Genomic DNA, 27,284 nt, shown 5'->3' with positions numbered 1-27,284 from the left:
TGTACATCACCCTAGCTTTCAAATGGTATATGGATCGCGTGCTATGGATGAGGTTTGAAAACCTGCAACTGGTGGCCGGAACTGGCCTTCTCACCGGAGAAGACGGTGGTTTCCACCACCGTCCCCACGCGTCCAAACCTTGGCCCTTGGATCCACTTTTCCAGATCTAATCTTGGCTCTTGATTTGATTGACTTTATTTAATACATGATGCCACGCTGTTGACTAACACTCACCATACGTGCGCGCTTCCCAGCCACATGATCAGCCACGTCAATTAATGAAGTGGGATCTGGCGCCTGTGGATTTTTCCAATTTCTGAATTTCCATTTTATTTTCTTTTATTCCAATTATTTTTAAAAATTCCTAACTTCTTTATTTGGAATCACAAAAATATGGGACCAATTGCAAAAAATTTCTCTTAAATTCTAGTTTCTAGAAATGATTTTTAATTATTTTTGTGATTCCATTTAGTATTTTTTGTGAATTATTTCATTTCTGATTGTTTTTAATTCATTTAAAATGCTTTTTGATATTCAAAAAATGCCAAAATATTTTCTTAACATCTTTGGATGATGATGAATCTATGAAAAATATTCTCATCAATTTCTTAATTCATTTGAGATTTATTTGAGATTTTAGTCCAATTATATTATCCAATTGGACTTATCCAAGTTGATTTGAACTGGATTTGAAGTTTGACCTTTATTTGTTCATTTTATTTTATGCATTATTTTTATTCCAAAAAATACCAAAAATATGTTTGACCTTTCTTGACTTCTAATCTTCATTTCACTTCTATTTACCATTGATTGATGTTGATTCCATTCATGTTTGATCAATGTGTTTTGGTTATGTCTTTTGAATTTCAACTTTGTACATTCTATTTCCATCTTCATCTTCTTCTTTTTCTTTTGACCAATGAGTTAATGATTTGTGGTTAGCCTTGACATATGAGAGGCTTAACCTTCTTTGATCCAAATGAAATTCATCTTGATCAAAGATCAAGTGAATTGCTTTGTGTCAAAGATAGGTTGCTTCTTGGTCAAGCAAAAAACCTAACAATCCATACAAGGTCATTCTTTTTTTCTTTTGGCATGGCAAGTTGTAGGAGCTTGGCTTACTAGTCATGATCTCTAACTTGTGTTTAATTGCCTATAGTTTTATTGACCGACCTCAGATAGGTGTGATTACTACATTAGTCCACTTATGATTGCTTAACATAGCGCTAAATTGCCTTATGACACACTAACACTAGATACTAATGACTAACTTTTAATTCAAGCATTTAATTCTTGCAATTTACTTTAATGAAATTTAATTTCTTGCTCATTTATTCATATTGTCTTCTTCCCTTTGCTCACTTGAGCTCATGTTTATGTTTATGCCATTTGCCTTTTGCTCACTTGAGCATATTATTGTGTATATACTATTGCCTTGTGCTTGTGTTGTTTTTATTTGTGTGAACCAATGCAAAAAGGAGAAAGAACTTAGAATTATGACCTTACCTATGCTAAATGGAGTTTCAAGAGCAACTAGGCCTCATGCCTTTAGAATGCTAAATATGTTGAAGAGCAACTAGGCCTCATGCCTTTAGAATGCTTAATCTATAAAGTTGAATTCAAAGGACCCCTATTCTAAACTCACTCTTGTCCATTCTTTCTATTGCATTGTGGAACTTTTTGATTTGTTTGTTCTTGTGTGATAGGGATCCCAAACTTGAGCCATTTAGAAGGAACAATGTCATGAGCATCCAAGATAGGAGAGACAAATCCAAATTGGAGGATCCTAGGAGCTTGATTGAATATTTGCTTGATTGCTTGAGTTAATTACTTATTACTTGCTAAGTCCAAAGGAAAGGAGCAACTTGGATCATCTTTATGATCTCAAGAAGGGAACTCCAAGTGGTTTTATTTCTCTTCTCTCATATTTGCATGTTTAAGACCTAGCCCTTCTCTTCTTCTTTTCACTCTAACCCTAGCCGAACTGTTTGTGCAAAACATTGACATTGTTTTCAAAATTAGAAACCTAGGCACTATGCCTTTGATTTTTCAAACTCTTTTTCATCATACTTATTTTGAATTGAACCTTAAGTCAACTTTGACTTATTTTTGTGAATACTTCTAATTGCTAAGTCCAACTCACTCAAATTATTTTTGTGGTTCCAATGGCCACCTTTGCCAATGCTTTTCATAAACATTAGCTATTAGGTTTGAGTTATCATAGTGGTTGATGTAAACCTTACCTTATCCTTAGTGATTGGACTATAAATCTTCCATACTTATTGTAGGGTGGATCCCTCACTAGTATGTTGAAGCTCTCCTTACATGGTGGATTTGTGGTTTAGGTTGAGTTTTCTCCCTACAAAAAAGTGGCGACAATACTGGGGAAATGTGTCCTATTGGGTTTAGCCTACTTTTTGCCTTTGTTGTATTGTATGTTTATATTTTCTTGTGACATATTTTTGTGCAAATTTGGGATTAGTGTATTGCTTATAATGTATGAATTGCTTGATATATATATCAAATGCTTGTGTGCTTGGTGGTCTTTTGTGAGATGAGTTCTATACCCGAACTCGAGTGCACTTATGATAGGAGAATGGCATAGTCTTGTTGACTTGTGTGGAGTTATTCCTAAGTAAGTTGAATTGCAAGTCCATTCACTTGGTGGAGGTTATGTTGGGATCAATAATGTCACATGAGTAGTCGTGGTTAGGCATTACTCTTTCCAATATATGCATTAGAAGCCAAGGACCTTAGATTACCTAGCCCATCTTGGCCTATTTTAGGACGTAGTGCGAAGATCGTTCAAGTGTAAGATTTGATACGATTGTTACGCGATACTACACTCATAAAAGTCTCTCTTGAGAATATTTCTTGAATACGATTAGTCGTTTATCCGATAATATTCGAAAGATGGGATGATGTCTATGGGAACCTCTGGTAGAACATGATTGTCAGGTTTAACCATAGTACACTTCCTTTGGGTGGTTCTTAACTGATACTCCATGCTCGTGACTTACAACAAACCATTTATTTGCGGTTGATCCGTTCTCGTATATCCTTAATATCAATGGAACTTGGGTGTTGATAAGGTGTAAACCATAATCCACCAAAATGGATGATTGATATTAAGGATGACTTGATCCATCCCGTGACCTTTGTGTGGTGTGATTTTCTTGATCATTGAGTGTGATTGTTGCATCCATGCATTCATGCATTCATTTACATCCATATCATCAACAATGAGAAAATTTTCAAGGAACTTAAGAGGTCTATTTGCAAATTTTCAGACATGGATAAGAAAAGTAGGAATACAAAGAAGTACAGTTTCAGACATCCCGACTTGAAAGAACTAAGGAGTTTGACATCCTATGTATTAGACCCCTTGGAGTTCAAAGCGTGCCATGGGAAGCTTCTATCTATTCTTGCTACTCAGGTGGATGAAGGTCTGATGAGTGTGTTGGTGCAGTTCTATGATCCCTTGTACCGTTGCTTCACTTTTCCGGATTTCCAGCTTTTGCCTATGCTTGAGGAGTATGCATATCTTGTGGGTATACCTATCTTAGATCAATTGTCGTTCAGTGGCTTGGAGAGAGTTCCTTCTTCCCAAGAGATTGTTGATCTGTTTCATATAGATGTGTCTGATATTGGTGCTCATATGACTACCAAAGGTGGAATTCAAGGTCTCCCATCTGATTTCCTCATTGCTCAAGCTACTTTATTTGGGAAGGCCATGGGTGAGGATGCTTTTGAAGTCGTATTTGTACTTCTCATCTATGGGCTAATGTTATTCCCCAACATCGACAATTTTATGGATGTGAACGCCATTAGGATTTTCTCTACTCTTAATCTCGTTCTGACTCTGTTGGGTGACACTTATTTCTCTTTACATATGAGGAATGCAAAGGGTGGTGGTACCATTGTATGTTGTTTGTCTCTGTTGTACAAGTGGTTTATTTTGCACTTGCCACATACGTTCACCTTCGAGGAGAACAAAGAATGTCTACGGTGGTCCACGAGACTTATGTCTCTCACTAGTGATGATATCTTTTGATATAACCGTGTATACGATGGTGTGCAGATTATTGACTCTTGTGGTGAATTCTCCAATGTGCCTCTTCTTGGTACATGTGGTGGGATTAACTACAACCCTATTTTGGCACGCCGTCAACTTGGGTTCCCCTTAAAGGATAAACCTAATAACATTTTGTTAAAAGGTGTGTTCTTTCAAGAGGGTAAAGATCCCCAAAACTTGAAGGGCAGGATGGTTTGCACTTGGCGCAAATAGGAAGGGAAGGAAAGAGCTTAGTCCGAAGAATTGTATTGCTTTGGAACCCTACACCTCGTGGGTGAGGAAGAGAGCTTCTGAGTACCGCATGCCCTATGACTACCCGAGACCTACACATATGATTATGGTTGGGCCTTCAACCCTCCCTAACCAAGGAGTAGAGGAGTTGAGAGATGAAGACAATTTGCGTGCTTGGGTCCGTGAGCGAGAAGAGCTACTTCAGTAACTCAGAGATAAGGATGCTTTGATAGAATTTCTTGAGCATCAAGTTATCGACGAGCCTGATGATGTGGTTACTTCTCTTCTTCCTCAGTCATCCAAGTTTTGGAAGAGGGAGTATGATCGACTCGCCAAGGAGAAGGCAGATATGGAGGCAGCCTATGAGAGAGAGATGAAGAGGCTTCGTGCAGCTTATCTTCCGGTCTCGAGAGCTTTGGACGATTGTTTCTAGGGTTCCATAGGATGTTCATTTTCCTTATCTCTTGTATTGTATTTGATTACCAAGACTGTACTTCTTTGGTGTAAAATTTTTTCCAGATATTATTCATATGATTTTTCCATTATATGTCTAAATGATTAATATTTCCAAATATTTGCAAATAGATCTCTAAAAGTTCCTCTGGTTAAAAAATAAAGTCATATGCACAAACATTGCATGCATCATATGCATAAGCAGGTTTTGTTCAGGGCTTCTTGATCAGTGGTCTAACTCTGTGTTCTTCATTTATTTTGAAGACAAGCTGTTGCACCGGTACAACACCAGAGCCAATTCTTCAAAGCTAATGGATCACCTCGAGCAAGAAAACAGAGAACTCAAGGAGGAAGTGGCAAGATTGACTGCCCTAATGGAGTCATTCTTGGCCTCCCAAATCCAGTATTCTCCAACGCCTTGAACTCCTCCCCAGAGGACGGTCATCTCAGACGTAGCTTCCTCTACCGTGCCTGCTGCCAGTCCTCATTTTGCTCTGTCTGCTATGCCAGCCAGGTTTCCCTGGGCGATGCCCGCTAATTTTGTTCTAGAGGGTCTCGTCCCTACTTTTGCTTCTCTGTCGGCATCTAGCCCGGTCCTTGCTGTGCCACCTCCAGTTGTGCACACTTTACCAAGAGTTGATGACACCGTTTATCACTCTGAGCCATCTGAGGGCCCAGATGTGTATGATAAAATGGATGCTATGAATGATCAATTCCTTGAGCTGCGCAAGGAACTTAAAACTCTAAGAAGGAAAGACCTCGTCGGTAAATCTGCTGCTGAGCTGTGCCTCGTGCCAAATGTCAAGATTCCCATCAAATTCAAAGTACCTGACGTTGAAAAGTACAAAGGAAACACTTGCCCGCTCAGCCATCTTGTGATGTACGCACGCAAGATGTCAACTCAGACCGACAATGATCAACTCCTGATCCACTATTTCCAAGACAGCCTGTCCGGTGCCGCATTGAGATGGTATATGGGTCTGGATAGTGCGATCATTCACTCCTTCAACGACCTTGGCGAAGCTTTCATCAAGAAATACAAGTACAACATCGATATGGCTCTCGATAGGGACCAACAAAGGGTTATGTCCCAGAAGGAAAAGGAAATGTTTAAGGAGTACGCCCAGAGGTGACGTGAATTGGCTTCATAGATTGTGCCCCCGCTCAAAGAGAAATAAATGAAAAAGATCTTTCTAAAGACTTTAATCTTTTTCTACTACGAGCGGATGATTTCTAGCGCTCCCTCTGATTTCACCGAGATGGTGAACATGAGGATGCGACTAGAGGAAGGAGTCAGGGAAGGACGCCTGACCAGAGAAGAAGGCTCTTCTGCCAAACGTTATGGGGCGTTTGCAAAGAAGAAAGATGGAGAGGCACATGTCGTGACCTCCCATATTAAACAAAGAAGACCCTCTGTGAAGAGGAAGACTGTGCGCCCTTCTAGAAACCAGCACCAGGTGGCTCATATAGCACCTGCCTTTAGGGAAAATCAACATTATCAGCATCAGACCCAGCAACAGCAACATCAACAATATCAACAGCATCGTCCGCAACAGCAGGCTGTAAGACCCCAATTTTGTCCCTAAGATCCCTCATGGCATCATATCATTGCATTACATAGCCTCAAGGATCTTTAAGCATCTTGGCTTCCTTACCTTTGGGTGGGATCTCTTCTTATGAGTGGTTTGAGATCACCAGGCTTGCTTGCATTGTATATCATTGTTTTTCTTGTTTTAATCACTAACCAAAAAGCACCAAAAATATGTCATCTAACCTTTGTTTTGCAGTTTAAGCAATCATCAGGTCAAGTAATTCAAGAGCATCCTTTGGGCAAGAGATGATGAAATTTTCTTGAGATAAGGATCACATGATATCATCTTGAGTTTATATGAGCTATGGTTTCATTTTGAAGTAAATTTACCAAGTGGTAGAGGCTCAAGTTCATTCAGGCAGGTCAAGATCATCTGAGGACCAAATGATCAACTATGTAGTCAACTGAGGGCTTTGAGGTGGGGGAAATGATTTGAGACATCCCATTCATGTTCAAACAAGGCCTATTCATCATATCAAACATCTATCTTGAATATTTTGAAGTCATGGCAAAAGTTTCCAAAAATGGAAAGTGACCTGTAATTTCAAGTTTCCAAAAATGGCAAATTTTTGGTCCACATTCAACTTGACTTTTCAACATCAAAGAAGCTTCAAATGAATTTTTGGTGAACATGAAAGTTGAATATCTTTCTCTCCTCTTTTCAAAAAGTCCTATATTATGATCATCTGATAATTGATTGAGAAGTTATGGCCAAATGATCACAAAGTATACATGGAAGTTCAACATGGCATAACTTTTGACTCAAAGCTCCAAATTGGTCCACTCTTTTTGCAAAATGCTCCTTGTGACCAATACTTTCCAAATCCATCATTGCCTTGCATGAAAGAAGCTCATATGATCACTTATTCATACATATGCATTTTGGAGGGAAAATTGATAATTCAAATTTGGTTTAATCTACAATCAAAATAAAACTTCCATCATGATTGTTGATTGATTTTGAGTGAATTTGTACCTCAACATGGCATTGTTCACGTGTGGCATGTACATGCTAAGCACACTTGCCATTTTTGCATTTTCACCTCATATTTCCTTAATCAAGATTAACCAATGCAAATTGAGATTAGCAAAGTCATTAACACATAGTATATAAGTTAATCATAACTGTTTTTCAAGGGAGAAGCATTTTCAGATCTGAAATTTTCCATTCCCTCCATTTTTTATCTCTCTTCGAATCTCTCAATTCTTCACATAAACCTTCATTTTCTTTGCATAATCTGGTTCATCATGTATCATTAAGTAGGAATCAACCTTTGGTTTGAAGAATTCAGTTCAGATTTGAGCTACACAAGGACATGAACATGGAGATGGAAACTTGAAATTGAGCTAGATCCAAGTGCTTTCAACCATTACTTTTTGCATCAAGCTTCAAGGCAAGGATATTGGAGAAGATCTGGAAGTTTTGGAAGCTTGAACATACGAGTTTGGATCACTGCAAGTTCAGGTAGGTGAAATTTGATTCTCTCTTTTTGCCAATTTATTGCCATGATCATGTAGAGCTTGTTACACTGAGAATGCTGATATAATTATTTTTTATTTTGGTTGAGAAATGAGTATGCTATATGAACTTTCAGTTTTGAGATCCAATATGTTTTGCTTCGATCCGTTCGACTCATGAGGTTTTAGGCTAAGTGAACATGATATTCGTGATCCTGGTGAGAAGACCTTTCCAACCCTATATATTTCATCCATTTCTGGAAAAAAATTCTTGTTGCTCCGCCGGAGACGGCCGGAGAAGACGGTTGTTACTGCCGTCCGCCGCCATCTACAATTCTGTTAGGGTTTTGGTCCATGTGGCATCCATGTTTCACATGCTTGGCATTTCCATTGGATGTAATTGTTTTGACATCGCTTATGTGTGTTTGACCGTTTGCGTGGCGCCACATAATAAATGAAACGTTGCGTTTCATCAAGCGCTTTTGATCCTTCAGTGTGCGCGTTCGATCCTTGGCATGTGCATTGTTTCTGAAATTAATTGTTGCATTCTCATTTGACCTGGTGTGCGTGTGTTCGAATCTGGCCTCATGCATCATGTTGATTTTATTCAAATTTCATTTTCCATATTATTTCATATTATTTTCTTCAACTTTTAAAAAATTATAAAAAATAGTAGAAATATCCAAATTGATCCCAACTTTTTTTTACATTCTTGTTTTGATCTCTAAATTTTTATAGAATTTATTTCATGAATTGTTTGTTGCTGGATTTTTAATTGTGTTTTTTTGATTGAACCATATACCAAATTGACATGTTACATTCATTGCTTTGTGAAATGCTCATCTTTAATCCAATTGATCTGAAATTTGGTATGCTTGATCTTCACATGTGATATGATTTTTGAGCTTTGGTTTGGAATTTTTATCATATGATATCACTGTTTTGGACACATGAAGATATGTTGTGACAATTTGTGTCACATTTTGTGCCTTGCATTTGTGCATTTTTGTTTACCTACCATTTGAACTCCTCTGGATCGAAGTGTTAGCATGATGTTTGTGCATGACATGTTGAGGTCATATAAAAAATTTCATGATCATTGGATGCTTTTCTGTTTTGATTTGGATTTTCTAATTTGGATGTCCAACTTTGTGCACATTGTTTGCCTTTGCATGACATGAATTGTTTGATGCATTTGCTTTGTGAATTGATCTTGGTCCTTTTGAGGACATCTTCTTGATTGCTTAAATGTGCAACATGCAAAAGATTGACTTCTGTTTTGATCATTTGATTTGGTTTTGAACCTAGTCTTTGTACTAGTGTTTTGTACATAAACTAATTGTGCTTTGTGTTTCAGGTTTGGACAATTAGCTTCGATGCTTGGTTTGATCTCATTTTGTGAGATACCAATGCCTTTGAATTCTAACACATTGATGTTTTGTAGGATTCTAAGTGATAGGCTTGAGCTCATTGCTTCATTTGATTGCTTGATCATTGCTCATTGACTTGTGTAACAGTTGGTCTGTTTGTTGGTTTTCTGATTGAGATATTAACTGTTTAAGCTTTTGTATAGGTACATTAGTTGCCATCTAGCTTTTGCTTAAGCTTTGGAGTGTGGTTGATACACCACTTAGGTAGCTACCCTCTTACTCCATGTAGTCTGGAAGTCCTGTCACCTTTTTGGCAGGCATTTGGCTGAAGTCCTCCTTATGAGGCTCTGATTGTGATTGTTTACATTTGTGCCAAAGACCTCCAAGTGAGGCATGTACTTGATAAGTCCTCCTAAGTGAAGAGGCAATTGACAGATAAAAGGGATTAGCAATCAATCCCCTGTTATTCAGTGAGTCTTTCATTATGCTCGCACTACGTGCTGATGCTTTTGAATAAACACCCAAGATCTTGTTCAGAGTCAGTCAAGTGGAATAGGATCCCTCTTTCTGGATCCCCACGCTTTCATTGTCTTGATCTCACCCAAGCCAGGGTTAAGAGCATGAGGTCTCATCCTCATTTCCTATTTTCATCAGCTTCACCCTAACTCTCAATGTTAGTGGTTAAGAGCTCACAGCTTACCATCATAGTTGGCTTGTTTGTCGAGGTTGATATGACCCCTCTTGACTAAAGCCCACCTATTTGATTGAGCCTCTTGTTTGTATATAGTGTGTGATGCATTATTTGCTTGATTGCTTTTGCATGTTTGCTTTTGCTCATTTGTTTTGTTTTGAGGAGTTAGATATAAGTCCATCTATTGGCATTTTGTTTCCTGTTTTTTTTTGGAGTCGGATCTAAGTCCATCTATTGGCATTCTGTTTCCTGTTTGTTTTGAGGAGTTAGATATAAGTCCATCTATTGGCATTCTGTTTCCGTTTTGTTGTTTGGAGTCGGATATAAGTCCATCTATTGGCATTCTGTTTCCGATGTGCTCTTCAGGAGTTGGGTGTAACTCCATTTATTGGCAGCTTGTTTCCTTTTCATTTGAGGTTCTCTTTTGAGACTTGTTATTTGCTTTTGCCTTGTGCTTATTCCAAAGGATGGTACTTACTTGGATCATCTACATATGATCTCAAGAGAGGAACTCCTATTGTGGTTTTATCCCTTACCTCTCATCCCTTTTGTTCTCTTTAGAACTTAACCTTTCATCCCTAACCCAAACCAAAAACTTTTGTGTAAACATTTGACTTGTTTTCAACATTAGAAACTTAAGCTTTAGGCTTTTGATTTTCAAACTTTCCTTTTCATAATACTCATTTTGAATTGAATCTTTAAGTCAACTTTGACCATTTTGTACATACTTCTAATTGGTTAACGCAACCCATTCAAAAGTGTCTCTTTTGTGGTTCCAATGACCATGTTCTTAATCAAATTTTTCATAACCTTTAGCTATTAGGTTTGAGTTATCTTTGTGGTAGATATAATACTCACCTTTGTCCTTAGTGATTGAATTGTAAGACTTCCATGCTTATTATAGGGTTAACCCCTCACTAGCATGTCGAAGTTATTCTCACATGGTGGACTTGTGGTTTTTCAGGTTGAGTTTTCTCCCTTTGACAACAAAAGACCTTAAGGCTTTTGGACCAATCAATCCACTCACTTGTTTTGAAATCTTTTAGCCAAACTACGAGGTTTTGATCCTATTCTTTTTATAAGAAGGTACGTAGGCAATGGATTCATCCATCCAAACACAAAAATGTAAATAAACTTGTATATTCTTTTCTCATCTCTTCAATCATGTTTGCACAAATAATTTCATAAACAATAACCTTTGCAACAAGTTGTGAAAAGGGCTCCCTAGTAGTACCTAGGATGTTGTGGGTGCCTAACACCTTCCCATGACATAACCAACCCCCTTACCCAAATCTCTGACCCTCTTTTACTAGTTTTGTTTGTAAAACTTTATAGGTTTTTGTTCGCTTTCTAACCATTCCTTTGGATAAATAGAAGTGAGGTGGCGACTCGACTTTGTATGATTTACCTTGGATTTAGTCAATATCTCCAATGGTAACGAATACACCGCTACACATGCCTACCAGCCTCGAAACAACAACCAAACCAGCACTAGCTATGATAGGAAGAGGGTAACTTTCGATCCAATTGTGATTACCTATGCCGAGTTATATCCTTCATTGATCGAAAGGAAGCTGATCACTCCACGTGACCCACCCGCTGTACCGACCAACCGTCAGTGGTGGTACAAGCCCGAACTTTACTGTGTTTATCATTCCGGTGCTCCCGGACATGATGTGGAGAATTGTTACCCTCTCAAGACCAAGGTTCAAGACATTGTTAGAAGCGGTATTTTGTTTTTTGAGGACGTAGGTCCTAACGTCAAGAAGAACCCATTGCACGAGCATGGGAAGGCTGCAGCTAATATGGTTCAGGGTTGCCCTGGCAAGTACAAGGTCCGGTATGTTAGCCATATCAGACAATCATTGGTCGAGATGCACAGACTGTTATGTTGATACAATCACTATGAGCATGACCATGACAGCTGCCGTGTGTGCACTGTCAATGAGAGAGGATATCGCCAAGTCAGGAAAGATATCCAAGAGATGCTGGATCAGGGTGTGATTGAGATACTTCAGAATCGTGATGAGGATGAAGTTAATGTTATATCACCTGTATTCAGAATACCCGAACCTGTTGTTGTCAGATATGATGGCAGCAAGAAGAAGGCTTCTCTTACTCTCGTTATCAAGCCAGCTGGCCCTGTTCTTTATTCTTCAGATAGAGCAGTTCCCTACAGATATAATGAAGTTGCATTAGAAGATTGGAAGGAGGTGTCTTTGCCCTCCACTTCTGTGACAAGTATCTCTGACGTCAGTGGTTTGACCCATAGTGGTCGTATTTTTTCGGTGCCGACGAAACCCCATGAAGACGTGTTGAGAAGAAGAACTGATGTTGTTGATGATGTTTCCCGTCCTGTGGGGACTTCTTCTTCTTCTCCGAATCCGGCACTTTTTGTTGACAGACCTGCCGCCGTTGCTAGAGCTCTTGTCCCTGTTGGCCAGAATGGCATATTGAGAGAGGACTGTGATGAGATGTTGAGGATCATCAAGAGGAACGAATATAATGTTATAGATCAGTTGCTTCAAATGCCTTCAAAGATATTTGTGCTATCTTTGTTGATGAATTCCGAGCCACACCGCGAAGCTTTGCAGAGGGTGTTGGACGTGGCATACATGGATCACGATGTAACAATAGAACAGTTTGATAGCATTGTTGCAAATATTACTACTTGTAACAACTTGAGCTTTTGCGATGCTGATCTTCCCGGGGAGGGAAAAGACCATAATTTGGCACTACACATTTCTATGAGCTGCAAGGATGATGCCTTGTCTAATGTGCTGGTAGACACAGGATCATCGCTAAATGTGTTTCCAAAATCCATTATGGTGAAACTTTCATACCAGGGGCCTCCCATTAGGCAGAGTGGAGTGGTAGTCAAGGCTTTTGATGGATCCAAAAAGACAGTGATTGGTGAGGTTGAGCTCCCGATCAAGATAGGACCTAGTGATTTCCAGATCACTTTCCAGGTCATGGATATCCACCCATCATATAGCTGCTTGCTTAGCAGACCATGGATTCACGAGGCAGGCGCCGTGACATCCGCCCTACACCAAAAGTTAAAGTTCGTGAAGAACAAGAAGTTGGTGGTGGTAGGGGGAGAGAAGGCTCTCTTGGTAAGCCATTTGTCTTCCTTTTCTTACATTGATGTTGAGGATGAGGTTGGGACGTTGTTCCAAGCCTTGTCTATTGCTAAGCCTTCTAAGAAAGGAACTTCTTCATTTGCGTCCTACAATGATGCGAAGTTGGCCATTGAGCAAGGCGCAACTACTGGTTTAGGACAAATGATTAAGCTGGAAGACAATAAATATCGGGCTGGCATAGGGTACTCTTAAGGCACTTTCAATGAGTGTGGCTTGTTTTAGAGTGGTGGTTTCATCCACACGGTCGAAGACCAGGAGGCAGCTGCTATAGTGGAAGATGATGCAGAGGAATATTCTAGCAACTTTGTCATCCCTGGAGGAGTCTGCAATAATTGGGTCGCTGTTGATGTTCCAACAGTTGTCCACAAGTCCACGTAATGTGTTCACTTTTGTTTAAAAACCCTTCTCCCATGCCAAAAGGAGAAGTGATGGCACTATTGGCACATTAATACAATGATATTCATTCAATAATTACATGTTAAATATTTGTTTTTCCAAATTATTTTCACTTTTTACTTTTTGCATGAAATTGGTGATCACATAAAACCCTAAAAATAGAATAAAATCAATCTTTTCATCTACATAATGATTTGCCTTGTTCGAATTCTAAAATCTCTTTTATATCCAAAATCATTATGCAGGTTGATCAAACCCATTGAACATAATGATCCAACACCATCTCCCAACTTTGAGTTCCCTTTTTTTGAGGCAGAAGATGATGTTGAAGAGATTCCTGATGAGATTACTCATCTACTTGAGCACGAAGAGAAGATCATTCAGTCACATCTTGAGAATCTAGAAACAGTCAACTTGGGGTATGAGGATTGTATTCGCGAAGTGAGGATTGGGGCACTCCTGGAAGAATTTGTGAGATGGGGTTGATTGAGTTGCTACGAGAATATGTCGACGTCTTTGCCTGGTCGTATGAAGACATGCCTGGTCTAGATACAAATATCGTGCAACATTTCCTGCCTTTGAAGCCTAAGTGTGTGCCTGTGAAGCAGAAGCTCAGAAGAACTCATCCTGATATGGCAGTGAAGATTAAAGAAGAAGTTCAGAAGCAAACTAATGCGGGGTTTCTGGTGACTTCTACATATCCTCAATGGGTGGCCAATATTGTGCCCGTGCCTAAGAAAGATGGAAAAGTCCGAATGTGTGTGGACTATAGAGACTTGAATAAAGCTAGTCCGAAAGATGATTTTCCTCTACCACACATTGATATATTGGTAGATAATACAACTAAATTCAATGTCTTCTCGTTTATGGACGGATTTTCTGGTTATAATCAGATCAAAATGGCACCCGAGGATATGGAGAAGACAACATTCATCACACCTTGGGGAACATTCTGTTATCGAGTGATGCCCTTCAGTTTGAAGAACGCCGGAGACACGTATCAACGAGCTATGACTACCTTATTTCATGATATGATGCACAAGGAGATCTAGGTGTATGTTGATGATATGATTGCGAAGTCGAGAATGGAAGTTTAACATGTAGAGCACTTGTTGAAGCTTTTTCAGCGTTTGAAGAAATATAAACTCCGCTTGAATCCGAACAAGTGTACATTTGGAGTCCGTTCCGGCAAGCTATTGGGCTTTATAGTCAGTGAAAGAGGTATTGAAGTTGATCCTGCCAAGGTCAAAGCAATACAAGAAATTCCTGCGCCCAAAACTGAGAAGCAAGTCCGAGGTTTTCTTTGCCGCTTGAATTATATTTCCAGATTTATATCCCACATGACCGCCACATGTGCGCCAATATTCAAGCTCCTCCAGAAAGTTCAGCGTCATGATTGGACCGAGGATTTCCAGAAGGCCTTTGACAGTATCAAAGAATATCTGTCCGAGCCTCCGATTCTGTCTCCGCCTGTGGAAGGGAGACCTATGATTATGTACCTGACTGTTCTTGAAGACTGTATGGGTTGTGTATTAAAGGTAGTATCTTGGCTGACCACTTGGCACATCAACCAATTGAGTATTATCAGTCCGTTCAGTACGACTTCCCTGATGAGGAGATTCTGTATTTGAAAATGAAATATTGCGATGAGCCTACGCTCGATGAAGGGCCAGAGCCTGGTTACCGTTGGAGCATGGTGTTTGATGGCGATGTGAATCAATATGGAAATGGTATTGGGTAGTGATTATTACTCTTCAGGGCACATATTTTCCTTTTATAGCAAGGCTAACTTTCAAATGCACGAATAATATGGCGGAGTATGAGGCCTGTATTATGGGTTTAGAAGAATGTATTGATCTTAGGATCAAGCATCTTGATGTTTATGGTGATTCGACCGTTGCTGTTAATCAAATTAGGGGTGAATGGGAGACGAATCAGCCTGGCCTCATCCCATATAGAGATTATCTGAGGAGGATTTCAACGTTCTTTACTGAAGTTGACTTCCATCATATTCCTCGAGATGAGAATCGGATGACAGATGCTCTTGCTACGCTTGCTTCAATGATTGTGGTGAAATTCTGGAATTAAGTCCCCAATATTACTGTGATGCGTTTGGATAGACCAGCTCACGTATTTTCAGTTGAAGAAGTGAAAGAAGATAAGCCATGGTATTATGACATCAAGTGTTTTCTTCAGAGTCAGATTTACCCTCCTGGGGCATCTGTTAAAGATAGGAAGACTTTGAGGAGATTATCTAGCAGTTTCTACCTCAATGGCGATGTGCTTTATAAGAGAAATTTTGACATGGTTTTGCTCAGATGCATGGATAGACACGAAGCAACCCTGTTAATGACTGAAGTCCATGAGGGTTCATTGGTACTCATTCCAATGGACATGCCATGGCAATGAAGATGTTTAGAGGAGGCTACTATTGCTAACAATGGAGTCTTACTGCTGAAAATATGTGAAGAAATGCCATAAGTGTCAGATTTATGCGGATAAGATTCATATTCCCCCAACACTTCTGAATGTGATTTCATCACCATGGCCTTTCTCCATGTGGGGAATTGACATGACTGGAATGATAGAGCCAAAGGCGTCAAACGGACACAGATTCATTCTCGTGGCAATTGATTACTTCACCAAGTGGGTTGAAGCGGCATCGTATGTGAACGTAACTAGGCAGGTGGTCGTGAAGTTTAGCAAGAATCAACTCATATGCCGTTATGGGGTGCCAGACAAGATCTGAAGGAGAAGGGAGATCCAAAACATAGCGAAATTTAAAATTTCTCCTTTAATGATCCTTACGAATGGGCATGATCAGTGATAGAATCGTTACCTCTTGTGGCGATTGTAACCTTTGATGCAGATCTGCGGAGCGATCACGAACGTTGAACAATGACAACGCCTCTACTCAGTCCACACGAACGGATTCCTTCAATCTCAGTGCTATCTGCTACGAGTGAAGGCTTTGAGTGAGTGAGAGAGAGAGAGAGAGAGAGAGAGAGAGAGAGAGAGAGAGAAAGACGAAATTGAAACTACTCCAATGCTTCTACACAAGGGTTCTATTTATAGAACCGATTGTGTGGGCTGTAAGCTAAAAATCCCACTCAAGTGTATGTGGCCCATATCTTATAATATGCCAAAATCACTTAAACGCGTGGTACCTTACCATATTTCATATTCTACTTAAGTACACCGTACCTTACGATGTTCTACAATTCACTTAAGGGCACCGTACATTACGGTATTCCTTAGTTACTCTATCTCTCATCAATTTGTCCTTTGTGTGTGACCCTTTAGTGAGCGGTATCTAGCAACACATCACTGCTACCCAAGACACGAAAATGTCATATGATATGACAAATCCTTTTGTGATAATAATTATGTGTATAATTACCCTTTTGCCCTTATGTCTATATTGAACACAAGGCATAGACCGTGTTATCCTTGTCCAGTTCAATATTGGTCCCATAGACATTTATCCTGTTACGCAGGATGGGAAAATTCCATCTAGGTCACTCATGTCCATTAGCGTGCTTCGCGGAGTACCCATCAACTGTCTTTATGGTCATCCAATTATGGACAATGTTTGATCAGCAATAAGGCACTCGACTCTACATCTAGGGTCCATAGTGGTTTCATGTCGAAGGGTGGTATACACCATTATCACCATGAGAATAACTTATGACACTTTGCATAACATTCTATATAATATTCTCATAGCGGGTCAATCTAGTATAAATATTACTCTTAATATTCATACATATGTTTAAGACTTGATAACTCCTTATCCATGATCCATGAGATGTGATCATCAGTGTATATACATAATAGTCTTAATGCTTTAATGTTATCCCACTTCATAATAAAGCTCGACTACGGATACTTTAAGAATAGTGTCCTTATGTTTAATGTGATCTCATGATTTAGTCACACTTGATACATTAAACGGACTATCTATTCTAGGGACTTTATTAAACAAACATAATAAAGAAAAAGCCTTTTATTATTAACAAATAATTCGATACAAGTACCAAAAGTATTTGCCTCTAGGGCTTACACCAACAATCTCCCACTAGCACTAGAGCCAATCAGGCATACCCCTAATGCCCATAGATCTAGTATGGCCATCATGCTTCTGCTGCGCAAGAGGCTTTGTCAGTGAGTCAGCAATATTGTCAAGTGTTGGTACTCTGCATATTTTCACATGTCCTCTATCTCTTATCTCTCGAATGAGGTGATAACGCCTAAGTATGTGTTTGGATTGTTGGTGAGATCTAGGCTCCTTAGCTTGTGCGATAGCACCATTGTTATCACAATAGAGACCAATGGGATCCACAATGCTAGGAACTATGCCAAGTTCACTAATGATCTTTTTGATCCAAACAGCTTCCTTTGCTGCACTTGAGGCAGCAATATACTCGACCTCAATTGTAGAATCAGCAACTGTATCTTGCTTTGAACTTTTCCAGCTCACAGCGCCACTGTTTAAGCAAAACATATAACCAGATTGCGATCTAAAGTCATCCTTATCTGTCTGGAAGCTAGCATCGGTGTATCCAATTACAGCCAACTCTTCCTGACCTCCATATATCAAGAATGAGTCCTTAGTCCTTCTCAAATACTTAAGGATATTCTTGACAACTACCCAATGAGCATCACCAGGATCAGATTGGTACCTACTCGTTGCACGTAAAGCATACGAGACATCTGGTCGAGTACATAACATGGCATACATGATAGATCCTATTGCAGATGCATATGGAATCTTATTCATACGATCCCTTTCTTCCTTAGTTGAAGGGGATTGTGTTTTTGATAGACACATGCCATGTTGCATAGGTATGAATCCTTTCTTGGAATCATGCATATTAAAGCGTCTCAGCACTTTGTCTATGTGCGTACTCTGACTTAGGCCAAGCAGTTTTTGTGATCTATCTCTATAGATTCTGATTCCTAATATATAGGCTGCTTCACCTAGGTCCTTCATAGAAAAGCATTTCCCCAACCAAGACTTTACTTGTTGCAGGCTAGGGACATCGTTTCCAATGAGTAATATGTCATCTACATATAATACCAGGAAAACGATCATGCTCCCACTAACCTTCTTGTAGACACTTGGCTCATCTTCGTTCTTGATGAATCCATATTGTTTTACCGTTTCATCAAAACGAAGATTCCAGCTTCTGGAAGCTTGCTTCAATCCATAGATTGATCTTTGTAACTTACATATCTTTTGGGCTTCTTCTGGTATGTCAAATCCTTCAGGTTGTGTTATGTACACATCCTCAAGAAGATTCCCATTAAGGAAATCAGTTTTGACATCCATCTTCCATATTTCATAATCATGATATGCAGCGATAGCAAGTAAAATCCGAACATATTTAAGAATTGCAACTAGTGAAAAGGTCTCATCATAGTCAACCCCATGAATTTGTTTATATCCTTTTGCAACCAGTCTTGCCTTATAGGTATGTACCTTACCATCCATGTCAGTCTTCTTTTTGAAAACCCACTTGCATCCTATAGGGTTAACTCCTACAGGAGGCTCTACCAAGGTCCAAACTTGGTTTGTGTACATGGAATCCATTTCAGATTTCATGGCTTCTAGCCACTTCTCAGACTCGGGACCAGTTATGGCCTCTTGGTAGGTCACAGGTTCATCTTGATCCATGAGTAATACATCACCTTGATCAGTTATGAGATATCCATATCTCTCAGGTATGGGACGTATCCTGCTTGACCTACGCTGGTCTTATTCTACTCGAGCAGGTTGCTCTTCCACAACTACTTGTGTTTCCTGCTCTAATTCCTCCATAGGTGTATCGATGCTTTGTGATTTTTGAATTTCTTCAAGCTCTACTGTCCTCCCACTTATTCCTTTGGAAATAAAATCCTTTTCTAGGAAAACTCCAGTTCGAGCGACAAACACTTTGCCCTCAGAAGGATTGTAGAAGTAATACCCTCTTGTTTCTTTAGGATACCCCACAAATAAGCATTTGTCAGATTTGGGCTCAAGCTTAGTTGAAATTTGTCGTTTCACATCAACTTCGCAACCCCAAATCTTCATGTAAGACATATGTGGTTTCTTACCACTCCATATCTCATATGGTGTCTTCTCAACCTTTTTGGATGGAACACGGTTAAGTGTGTAAGCTGCTGTCAATAGTGCATGTCCCCAAAAGGAGTTTGGAAGATCGACGTGACTCATCATGGATCGGACCATGTCTAACAGGGTTTGATTTCTTCTCTCAGATACACCATTCTATTGGGGTGTTCCAGGAGGAGTAAGTTGGGATAGGATCCCACACTCTTTTAGATGGTCATCAAACTCTAGGCTTAAATACTCACCACCTTGATTTGATCGAAGAGTTTTAATATTCTTACCTAGTTGGTTTTGTACTTCATTCTTCAATTCCTTGAATATTTCAAAGGACTCTGATTTGTGTTTCATTAAATACACATAACCATATCTACTGAAATCATCAGTAAATGTGATGAAGTACTGAAAACCTCCTCTGGCTGGTATGTTCAGTGGTCCACATACATCAGTATGTATGAGGGCCAAAAGATCATCAGCTCTTTCACCTTTTCCTGTGAATGGAGACTTTGTCATCGTTCCAATTAAACAAGATCTGCATGTCTCATATGATTCATAATTAAAAGAGTCCAACAGTCCATTTTTATGGAGTTTGGAAATGCGTTTCTCATTTATGTGGCCTAATCGACAATGCCAAAGGTAAGTTGGATTTAACTCATTAGGTTTCATCCTTTTAGTTTTAATGTTATAAATAGGAATTTCAAGATCAAGGACATATAGTCCATTGTTCATTTGTGCAGTAGCATAGAATATATCATTCAAATAAATTGAGCAACAATTGTTCTTTATTATAAATGAAAAACCAAACTTGTCCAAACAAGAAACGGAAATAATATTCCTGCTAATTGCAGGTACATAATAACAGTTCTCTAACTGAATTATTAAACCACTAGGTAAAGTCAATACATAAGTTCCTACTGGTAAAGCAACAACCTTTGCTCCATTGCCAACTCGTAGGTCGACTTCACCTTTTGCCAAATCTCTACTCCTTTTTAGTCCCTGCACATTGCTACAAATGTGAGAACCGCATCCAGTATCTAATACCCATGATGCAGAAGTAGATAAATTAATTTCAATAACAAAAGTACCTGAAGTTGAAGTCTCTACTCCATTCTTCTTATCTTCCAAGTACTTTGGGCAGTTTCTCTTCCAGTGTCATGTCTTACCGCAAAGGAAGCAGGTGCCTTCTTTTGCTATGCCTCCACTAGGCTTCAAAGCAGCAACAGTGGGTTTAGGTTTGGAAACTTCCTTGCCTTTCCCTTTATCACCCTGCTTGGTGGGCCTTTTGTTCAGTTTCTTTCCATTTCCGATCATCAGAGTGGACTTCCCTTTTGACTTCAGATTCTGCTCAGCAGTTCTTAACAAGGCTAGCAGTTCAGGAAGAGATTTGTCCATATCATTCATATTGAAATTTAGGACAAATTGACTGAATCTATCTGGCAACGATTGCAAGGTCAAATCAGTCGCAAGTTCCTTTCCGAGGGGAAAACCCAACTTCTCAAGGTTTTCCACATACCCAATCATCTTGATGAGGGATTGAAAGATTCTAGGAGCAGTGACAACACCTAGCGCACCGAAGAAGTATTTTGGAGGCTTCCCGAGGAAAAGAGAAGGTGAAACAAACTCCATATCCAGAAACTATAAAGGGAAGCAACAAGCTTCGTATAGTCAAGTCGCCGCCGTGGTACCTATACCCTATCAACAGCCAATGCAGCAACAACAAATGTATCAACCACAACATCAACAACATCATCATCAACAAAATACCTCACCACAAAGACAATTCAAGCCAAGACCTCCAAGAAGGCAACTTGATCCTCTACCAGTACCTTATAGTCAGATATTCCCATATATGCAAAAGGAGGGCCTTATAACATTGAGAGAGTTAAAACCAACTGTTTTTCCATATCCACCCGGATACAATGCTAATGCCCATTATGAGTTTCACATGGGAGCACCTGGTCATACCTTGGAAAATTGTTTCGTATTTCAAAATCGGGTACAAGATTTGATCGAAGCAAAGGCCGTTTCTTTCACTCCAAGACGCCCGAACGTGAACACCAATCCTATGCCAACGTACAAAGATGCTTCCGTCAGTGCCATTGAGGAGAGTGATCAAGGAAAATGGATCCGTAAGGTTGAAGAGATTCAAACCCCTATCACCATGATAGGAGCACAATTACTGAAGAGTGGTCTGATCCCGGAGGAGCTGGTTACTGAAGAGAATGATGCTTGAGGAATTTTATACAACAAATGCTTGATCGAGGCGAGTTACAGATAAATTTCCGCGTCAAGAGCAAGCGCCGAGAAGAGATAGTCGTGGTGGACATCCCCTATGATGAGGTTAAAGTAGAAATACCTATAAGCCCATTGGTGATAGAGTTCCCAGCACCATTCGAATATAAAGATGAGAAGGCAATCCCATGGATATATCAGCCCAGAGCTTTTAAGCGGGGGCAGGAAGATCAACCTTTGATGATCAACGAATCAAATGTCACTTCAATTGTGGGGCCATTAGGAATGACACGTAGTGGCTGAGTGTTCGCACCAAGAACTGCTGATACTTCTGAAGAGCTAAAGGGAAGGAGGTTGCTGTTCAGATCCCCATCCCTAATCAAGGAATGCAAGACATGCACCTGTCTCCTAAAGCTGCTGTCACTCGTGAGGAGGCTGAGGAGTTTTTGAGAATAATCAAGAAGAGTGATTATAAGGTGGTGGACCAGCTAAACCAAATACCTTCCAAAATTTCCATGTTATCTCTACTACTCAACTAAGAAGCACACAAGAATTCGCTGTTGAAGGTATTGAGCGCCGCTCATATCACGAAGGATATAACAATATAACAGTTTGATGATGTGATAACTTGTGTGACCACTGGGAATTTCTTGGGTTTTAATGATGATGAATTGCCAATAGAGGGAAAAAACCATAATAAGGCCCTCCATATCTTCTTGAAATGCATAGATACTATACTGGCAAGAGTGTTAGTAGACACAGGTTCCTCATTGAATGTCATGCCGAAGACAACTTTGATAAAGCTGCCAATGGAAGGGATAAGTATGAAACCTAGTACCTTAATCGTAAAAGCATTTGATGGCTCAAGGCGAGCAGTGATAGGAGAAGTTGACTTACCAACCAAGATAGGTCCAACTATTTTCAATATCACATTCCAGGTCATGGACATACATCTTGGTTACAGTTGCCTACTTGGGAGACCCTGGATTCACTCCGCAGGTGCTGTCACCTCTCCTCTGCATCAAAAACAAAAATTCATTACAAATGACAAGATGATTGTGGTTGGAGGAGAAGAAGATATCTTGGTTAGTCACTTGACATCTTTCCGATATATCGAGGTGGATGGTGAAATCACTAAGACACCATTCCAATCCTTGGAAGTGGTAAACGTGATAGCCATCCAACAGACCTTGGAGGTCCCGAAATCAAGACCATCCATGGCCTCGTGGCAAGGAGCTAAAGCTGTTATGGAAAGTGAAGATGCTCAAGACTGGGGCAAAGTGGTGGAAGTGAAAGAGAAATGAGATAAGTTTGGCCTGGGGTATGACCCATCATCACACAAATCCGATAACCAATATGACAAAGAACAAATTCCTTCTGTGGAGAAAATGTTCACCAGCGCTGGCCACATCTTTAGCAAGCAGGTGGCAATGATCAACGAAGAAGATCGCGAGAGGGAGTGTCCAGCTGGATGCGTCAAGCCGCACCTAATGAAGAACTAATAAACTAGAAGGTTGTGGAAGTTCCCCAAATATTTCAAAAGTAACTTTATCATTTTTAGACAAAACCATGTGCTCTGCCTAAGGCACAGTGGCATGTTGTAGGGCCTCCTTTATCTTTTTCAAGAATTTTTATCATTAATGAAATGACGTTTTGCATTCAAATTTTTGTTCCTTTTCTTTCGTGTTGATCTATTAACGAAAAGGCAATCAATTTTTATGCACGCACTTTCTTAATAAACTGCATAAATCATAACATGCAGAAAGACCACCGAGGCCGTTGATAACGACACTACTATGGTCCAATATGACTTTGATTTTCCAATCTACCAAGCTGAAGACGAAGTGGGGGAAGATTGCGAACTCCCTGAAGAGTTGGCCAGATTACTCAGACAAGAAGAAAAGGTCATTCAACCACACCAGGAAGACGTTGAAGTTATTAATCTGGGAACAGAAGAAGATAAGAGAGAAGTAAGGGTAAGTGCAGCGCTTCAAGATACAGTGAAGACAAGACTAGTAGAGCTCCTCCACGAATATGACGATGTGTTTGCTTGGTCATACCAAGACATGCCCGAATTAGACACTGATATCGTGACCCACAAGCTTCCCCTTAAAGAAGATTGCCCTACTGTCAAACAAAAGCTAAGAAGGATGCGACCTGATATGGCTCTCAAGATCAGAGAAGAGGTGAGAAAGCAATTTGGTGCTGGTTTCCTAGAAGTCTCAAAGTACGCACAATGGGTTGCTAACATTGTACCAGTACCGAAGAAAGATGGAAAAGTTCACATGTGGGTAGACTACCGAGACTTAAACAGAGCCAGTCCCAAAGACGATTTCCCATTGCCTCACATTGATGTATTGGTGGATAACACAGCTCAGTTCTCTGTGTTTTCCTTTATGGGTGGTTTCTCTGGATACAATGAAATTAAAATGGATCTCGAGGACATGGAGAAGACCATGTTCATTACCCCTTGGGGCACCTTTTCTTACAAAGTAATGCCGTTTGGATTATAGAACGTTGGGGCAACATATCAACGTGCCATGGTGACTCTCTTTCACGACATGATTCATGAAGAGATTGAGGTGTATGTCGATGACATGATTGCCAAATCCTAGATAGAAGAAGAGCACATCACCAACCTGGAGAAACTATTCGCTCGTTTGAGGAAGTTTAGGTTGAGACTTAATCCTAATAAATGTACATTTGGGGTTCGATCTGGGAAGCTTTAAGGCTTTATTGTAAGCCAAAAGGGAATTGAAGTAGATTCCGACAAGGTTCGAGCCATTCAGAACATGCTTGCACCAAAGACTAAGAAGGAGGTTCGTGGTTTCTTGGGGAGACTAAATTACATCGCCAGGTTTATCTCTCACCTTACTACAGCATGCAAACCAATATTCAAGCTTCTGAGGAAGAATCAAGACGTGGAGTGGAATGAGGACTGTCAGATATCCTTCGATAAAATCAAAAAATACTTGCAAGAGCCACCGATTCTAATGCCCCCTGCCGAAGGGAGACCTCTCATCATGTATCTAACCGTGCTCGTTGAGTCCATGGGTTGTGTATTGGGACAACAAGATGAGACTGGTAGAAAAGAGCATGCCATCTGTAGCGGGGTACTCGTCACCTTTAGATTTATTAACTAAATCAAAAGTAAATCATACAATTCGAGTCGCCACCACACTTCTATTTATCCAAAGAAAAGTTTAGAAACCGAATAAAAACCGAGAAGTTTTATCAAATTAAAAACTAATAAAAATGTCAGAGATCTGGGTAAGGGGGTTGGTTATGCAATGGGAAGGTTTTAAGCACCCAAAACATCCTTAGTACTCTAAGGGAGCCCTTTTTACAAATGTTGTATGGTAGGTTGGTATTTGTGAAAATATTTGTGCAAACATGATTGGGGAGATGAGAAAAGAATATACAAATTATTTACAATTTTGTTATTTGAATGGATGAACCCATTGCCTACGTACCATCACAAGGGTAGGATCAAAACCTCGTAGTTCGGGGTAAAAATCTAAAAATAAGTTGGTGAATTGATTGGTCAAAAGCCTTAAGGTATTTTGTTATCAAAGGGAGAAAACTCAACCTAAACCACAAATCCACCATGTGAGGAGAGCTTCAACATACTAGTGAGGGATCCAGCCTATAATAAGTATGGAAGACTTATAGTCCAATCACTAAGCATAAGGTGGGGTTTACATCAACCGCTATGATAACTCAAACCTAATAGCTAATGTTTATGAAAAGCTTTGGCAAAGGTGGCCATTGGAACCACAAAAACAATTTGAGTGAGTCGGATTTACCAATTAGAAGTATTCACAAAAAGAAGTCAAAGTTGACTTAAGGTTCAATTCAAAATAAGTATTATGAAAAAGAGTTTGAAAAATCAAAGGCATAGTGCCTAGGTTTCTAATTTTGAAAAGAATGTCAATGTTTTGCATAAACAGTTTGGCTAGGGTTAGAGTGAAAAGAAGAAGAGAAGGGCTAGGTCCTAAACACGCAAAGATGAGAGAAGAGAAATAAAACCACTTGGAGTTCCCTTCTTGAGATCATAAAGATGATCCAAGTTGCTCCTTTCCTTTGGACTTAGCAAGTAATAAGCAATTAACTCAAGCAATCAAGCAAATACTCAACCAAGCTCCTAGGATCCTCCAATTTGGATTTGTCTCTCCTATCTTGGATGCTCATGACAATGGTCCTTATAAATAGCTCAAGTTTGGGATCCCTATCACACAAGAACAAACAAATCAAAAAGTTCCACAATGCAATAGAAAGAATGGACAAGAGTGAGTTTAGAATAGGGGTCCTTTCAATTCAACTTTCAAGATTAAGCATTCTAAATGCATGAGGCTTAGTTGCTCTTCAACATATTTAGCATTCTAAAGGCATGAGGCCTAGTTGCTCTTGAAACTCCATTTAGCATAGGTAAGGTCCTAATTCTAAGTCCTTTCTCCTTTTTGCATTGGTTCACACAAACAAAAAAAACAAACACAAGGAAATAGTATATACACAATAATGTGCTCAAGTGAGCAAAAGGCAAATGGCATAAACATAAACATGAGCTCAAGTGAACAAAGGGCAAAAGACAATATGAATAAATGAGTAAGAAATTAAATTGCATTAAAGTAAATTGCAAGATTAAATGCTTGAATTAAAAGTTAGTCATTAGTAGCTAGTGTTAGTGTGCCATAAGGCAATTTAGCGCTATGTTAAGCAATCGTAAGTGGACTAATGTAGTAGTCACACCTATCTGAGGCCGGTCAATAAAACTATAGGAAATTAAACACAAGTTAGAGATCATGACTAGTAAGCCAAGCTCCTACAACTTGCCATGCCAAAAGAAAAGAAGAATGACCTTGTATGGATTGTTAGGTTTTTTGCTTGACCAAGAAGCAACCTATCTTTGTCACAAAGCAATTCACTTGATCTTTGATCAATATGAATTTGATTTGGATCAAAGAAGGTTAAGCCTCTCATATGTCAAGGCTAACCACAAATCATTAACTCATTGGTCAAAAGAAAAAGAAGAAGATGAAGATGGAAATAGAATGTACAAAGTTGAAATTCAAAAGACATAACCAAAACACATTGATCAAACATGAATGGAATCAACATCAATCAATGGTAAACAGAAGTGAAATGAAGATTAGAAGTCAAGAAAGGTCAAACATATTTTTGGTATTTTTTGGAATAAAAATAATGCATAAAATAAAATGAACAAATAAAGGTCAAACTTCAAATCCAATTCAAATCAACTTGGATAAGTCCAATTGGATCATCATAAGTCTAACATGGTCAAACAAGGTTTGACAAATTTTCTCAACATTTTTTGAAAACAGAAACTAATTTTAAACAATTAAAAATGGAGAAAAAATATAATAATTGGACTAAAATCTCAAATAAATCTCAAATCAATTAAGAAATTGATGAGAATATTTTTCATAGATTCATCATCATCCAAAGATGTTAAGAAAATATTTTGGCATTTTTTGAATATCAAAAAGCATTTTAAATGAATTAAAAACAATCAGAAAT

The sequence above is a fragment of the Lathyrus oleraceus genome, chromosome 4 (genome assembly GCF_024323335.1).
Source record: "Lathyrus oleraceus cultivar Zhongwan6 chromosome 4, CAAS_Psat_ZW6_1.0, whole genome shotgun sequence".
Lineage (NCBI taxonomy): Eukaryota > Viridiplantae > Streptophyta > Magnoliopsida > Fabales > Fabaceae > Lathyrus > Lathyrus oleraceus.
Note: the sequence above shows the minus strand (reverse complement) of the source record.